Here is a 5,270-nt window from a genome sequence, read left to right as displayed (position 1 = left end):
GGGCGAAGAAGGCGTCGCGTACCGATGACGTCCCATGTTCCGCGCAGATTGACTATACAGCTTCCTGCAAACAGTATGGTGAGTTCGAACTAGTAAACTGGGCGCGCATCTAGTCTAGCACGAAACAGCCCGAGCAAAGTTGTTACCGACGCCACTGTTTCCGCTCTGTGCCGCTTCTGGCTGGATAAGGCGAGTACTCCCATTTCCCAGCATTCTCGGTTTTGCACTCCCATTGCCTATTGGGAGTTGTGTTTAAACTGCTGAAGGTCCCCATCGGGTTTTCTTAACGTTCCTGTTCTCTCTTTTCGGGAAGGGGTTCACTGCAAGCAATTTTTCATGAAGACAATACTAGGATACTAGGAGTTTTGATTTGCATTCTGTTGCCAATTCTGTATATATATTTGGTGGAAGTTTTAAACATATTTTTGGTAATTTAGTCTATTTAATTTATTGTACATATTTTTGTCCATATGTTTTTACTTGGTTGGATTCCACCTCCAGCCATTAGGAGAGGCAGGTAATATTTTTTTATTATTATTATTGGTGATATGTTTTATTGATTAGCCCATAGGCCGTATCAAAACATTTAACAAGCACATTTAACAAGCACATAGAACATACAATCCACATTACAATCAAAGTTAAAATAAGCAAGCGGTTAACAAGATCAAGATCCTGATCCAGATCTGCATCATCCCTACAATTTACCACAATTTTTTTTTTAATTTCGTGTCAGGAACAACCGGAGTTGCTTCTGGAGTGAGATAATTGGCTGTCTGCAAGGACGTTGCCCAGGCGACGCCCGGATGTTTTGATGTTTTACCATACTTGTGGGAGGCTTCCCTCATGTCCCCGCATGGAGCTGGAGCTGAAAAAGGGAGCTCATCCGCGCTCTCCCCGGGTGGGATTCGAACCTGGCAGCTTTCAGGTCAGGAACCCAACCTTCAAGTCACAAGGCTTTAATCCCCTAGCCCACCGGAGGCTCCATTTACCACAATCAGCTCCAAATATGCAGTTCTCAACTGAGTTGCTTTAAATAGAAAAAGGGCCATTTTGTATGTTATTTTAGCATTCTGACCAGACAATAAAAATGTAGTTTTGATATAAGGATCCCAGTGTGTCTTTTGTATAATGTATGGTCCGAGGTTTGTTTCTTTCTTATACAAGTTACACCTAAACATTACATGTGTGATATCTTCCATCTCTGCCGCTCCACAGATACAAAATCGTTCATTATATGGGACTAGGTTAAACCTTCCATGTCTGACCATTGTGTCCGGCTGTTCAAATCTAGCTCTGGTAAATACATAAATATATTATTTATGTTAATAATTTTATTATTATTTATTATTATAATTATTAGGATAAATTATGGCAAGTCTGATGGTATAGGAGCCCCGGTGGCGAAGTGTGTTAAAGCACTGAGCTGCTGAACTTGCAGACCGAAAGGTCCCAGGTTCAAATCCCGGGAGCGGAGTGAGCGCCCGCTGTTGCTCCAGCTTCTGCCAACCTAGCAGTTCGAAAACATGCCAATGTGAGATCAATAGGTACTGCTCCGGCGGGAAGGTAACAGCGCTCTATGCAGTCATGCTGGCCACATGACCTTGGAGGTGTCTACGGACAACACTGGCTCTTCGGCTTAGAAATGGAGATGAGCACCAACCCCCAGAGTCAGACATGACTGGACTTAACGTCAGGGGAAAACCTTTACCTTTACTTTTTATTGATGGTATGGGGATACCTGGTCGCCTTGTCTGTCTCCTGAGGAATCTGTATAACAACGAAGTAGCAACAGTAAAAACAGACCACGGAACAATAGACTGGTTCAAGGTTGGGAAAGGAGTACGGCAGGGCTATATACTCTCACCCTAACTATACAGAACACATCATGCGACATGCGGGGCTTGATGAATCCAAGGCTGGAGTTAAAATTTCTGGAAGAAACATTAATAACCTTAGATACACAGATTATACCACTTTGATGGCTGGAAGCAAGGAGGAGCTGAGGAGCCTTATCACCAAGGTGAAAGGAGAAAGTGCCAAAGCTGGGTTGCAGTTAAACATAAAAAAAACCAAGATCAATGCAACCAGATTGATTGATAACTGGCAAATAGAGGGAGAAAACATGGAGGCCATGACAGACTTTGTATTTCTAGGCATGAGGATTACTGCAGGCGCAGACTGCAGCGAGGAAATCAGAAGATGTTTATTTCTTGGGAGGAGAGCAATGATCAATCTCAATAAAATAGTCAAGAGTAGAGACATCACACTGGCAACAAAGCAACAGTATTCCCCGTAGTAACCTATGGATATGAGAGTTGGACTATAAGGAAGGCTGAGCGAAGGAAGAACCTATTGGTATTAAAATGGGGCCAAGGTTTTGACCATATAGTCAGCCTCCAATTTCCTTCTCTTATGCCTTTTGTCTCCTGTGAGGATGCATCTTGCCATTCTCCGGGCAAGATGTAGCTGCATGCATATTTTTCTGATATCTTTACCTTTTGCCTTCTTTAGAATATGAGTTTTAGAAAGTTAGTTAGCTCCAAGAATGTTCCTATCCAGAATATATTTCTTTTACTTAAATAAATACTTTTGAACTTATATTTTTGGCTCTGCAACAGCAACCTCAGTTACAACTTATACTACATATACCTCTGCTACACAGCTTTTAGCTACTTATACTTACACATATTTTCTTTCATTATACAGTAGTCTCTCAGTTATCCAAGCCTCGCTTATCCAAGCCTCTGGATAATCCAAGCCTTATTATCTTATTATCCAAGATATTCGCTTATCCAAGCTTCTGCCGGCCTGTTTAGTTTGGATAAGTGAGACTCTGCTGTAGTTTGGGTGTCTGGCATTGCCCAGGCTATTTGAAAAAGTCAAATTTTTATTTGTACAAAATGCATAAGGTTGTGGGTGAACTACAACTGACATCATGCCAGGTTAACTCAGAGAAACTCCATCAGTAGTTGCCGTTTGTTATGTTCAGCAAGTTTACTCCTACAAAAGGGTTCACCATTTATCCTTGGTGGGGTTCAATGTGTTCTCTGGCTGTAGGGGAAACTACAAATCCCGCTATGGTGAGTGAGTCTTCTCAAACTCTTCCAGTTGGTTGAGGTAGTCATGGGGGTTCTGTGTGCCAAATTTGGTCCAGGACCATCATTGGTGGGGTTCAGACTGCTGTTAGATTACAGGTGAACTATACATCCCAGTCCCTACAACTCCTGTAAATCATGATGAATTCTCCCCAAACCTCTTTAGTATGTTCAGTTGCTGATCATGGAGCCACCGGTGGAGTAGTGGGTTAAAGCCTTGTGACTTGAAGGTTGGGTTGCTGACCTGAAGGCTGCCAGGTTCGAATCCCACCCGGAGAGAGCACGGATGAGCTCCCTCTATCAGCTCCAGCTCCATGCGGGGACATGAGAGAGGCCTCCCACAAGGTACCTTTGCTTTTTAATGGTTCAGTGAATAATAATAATAATAATAATAATAATAATAATAATAATAATACTTTATTTGTAGACCGCCCTATCTCCCCAAGGGGACTTAGGGCAGTATTCAACACATATGGCAAACATTCAAAGTCAACAAATTACATAAAAAAAAAAGACACATCAAACTGTAACTTAATACCAAATAGGAATACTGTACACTAAAAATCAAATTTAACAACCCTAGAAGACATGATCACATCATATAAATTAACACAAATTAAAAACACTTAAAGCAACTGTATCCTTATTAACAGATAAGATATATTCATCCGGGCGTCCCCAGGCAACATCCTTGCAGACGGCCAATTCTCTCACACCAGAACTCAGGTTGCTCCTGACACACACACAAAAAAGTTGCTGGATCAATTCCTCTGTTTGCTGTGTGCCTTAGAAAAGAATAGGAAAGGGTTATGGGAGAGGCAGTGGGCGAGGTCATGCAGGATGTTAGCCAGGATGTTAACTGGGGCCCCTTACAGAGAGAGGTCAACCCTCCTGTTTAAGGAACTCCACTGGCTGCCATTTATTTACCGAGCCCAATTTAAGGTGCAGGTGCTTACCTACAAAGCCCTGAACGGTTTGGGACCATCCTACCTCCGTGACCGCATCTTTGTCTACGAACCCACGCGTTCACTTCGGTCATCTGGAGAGACCTTGCTCGTGATCCCGCCTGTGTCGCAAGCGCGGTTGGTGGGGACACGAGACAGGGCCTTCTCTGTGGTGGCCCCCTGACTCTGGAACACCCTCCCCAAGGATCTCAGACAGGCCCCTACATTGGCAGTCTTCAGAAAGAATTTGAAGACCTGGCTGTTCCAATGTGCCTTCCCAGATTAATAGGAAATCTCCAATACCAAGTCCCATAAGCACTTTATTAGAACTAAGATCGCATATCGCACTCTGCACTTGCCCTATAAGCCTTATATATCACCTGTCACATCAGCACTTTTAATCTGGTACCCATTACTCTGGCCCGGCCCAGTTCTATTGTGTTCTAGCGTATTGTTATCGAGTCCTTCGGGAGATGCTAGCGGGGTACAAATAAAGTTTAATAATAATAATAATAATGCAAATTCCACACAAATGGAGAGTCAGAAACACTGGGATGTCTGTGCTGGAGGAAAAACAGAAAATCTAGGATGAAATTGTCCTCGATTGAAAGCCTTCATTTGGGTGGTGGGCAGTATGGTGTTTGTGGCGGACATTGGCAGGGCTCTTGGACATGTTCAAGGCGCTCACTATAACCTGCAATGTCATTGGAGAGCGGGCCATTGGTGTCTGGGTAGTGGGAGCTATAGCTGTTTTTGGAGGCAGGAGCTTGTTTGTGCAAGTGGGCACTCAGTATATCATATCTATCTCATCTATCTATCTTATCTATCTATCTAGATCAGGTATGGGCAAATTTGGGCCTTTCAGGTGTTTTGGACTTCAACTCCCACCATTCCTCACAGCCTCAGGCCCCTCCCTTCCTTTTCCCCCTCAGCTGTAAGCAGGTGAGGGGGGAAAGGAAGGGGCCTGAGGCTGTGAGGAATGGTGGGAGTTGAAGTCCAAAACACCTGAAAGGCCCAAGTTTGCCCCTACCTGATCTATCTATCTATCTATCTATCTATCTATCTATCTATCTATCTATCTATCTATCTATCTATCTATCTATCTATCTATCTATCTATCTATCTATCTATCTATCTATCTATGTCATCTACTTACCTATCTATCGTACCTATCTGGCCCTTCTTCCTCCGCCCCGCCCCGCCCCAGCCAGCCACTCTCCTCCTCTCC

The 5,270-nt window shown here is 43.5% G+C and overlaps 1 protein-coding gene and 1 long non-coding RNA gene across 2 annotated transcripts in view; one reads left to right on the top strand and one right to left on the bottom strand.

Annotated features, from left to right (window-relative positions):
- The first annotated feature begins 58 nt into the window (after positions 1 to 58).
- ppig (peptidylprolyl isomerase G) overlaps positions 59 to 5,270 on the top strand; it is a 41,348-nt gene continuing 36,136 nt past the window's right edge. The window contains exon 1 of the mRNA XM_062964778.1: positions 59 to 189. The gene's annotated coding sequence lies outside the window, so the exon portion shown is untranslated. The remainder of the gene's footprint in view (positions 190 to 5,270) is intronic.
- On the bottom strand, positions 3,493 to 5,245 carry LOC134294284 (uncharacterized). The gene is made up of 2 exons (XR_010001233.1): positions 5,199 to 5,245; positions 3,493 to 3,883 (listed from the first exon to the last, which is right to left on the bottom strand). It is a non-coding gene; the product is annotated as an uncharacterized LOC134294284 (long non-coding RNA).

This window comes from Anolis carolinensis, chromosome 1 (genome assembly GCF_035594765.1).
Source record: "Anolis carolinensis isolate JA03-04 chromosome 1, rAnoCar3.1.pri, whole genome shotgun sequence".
NCBI classification, from domain to species: Eukaryota; Metazoa; Chordata; class Lepidosauria; order Squamata; family Dactyloidae; genus Anolis; species Anolis carolinensis.
This window is presented reverse-complemented; position numbering and strand designations above follow the sequence as displayed.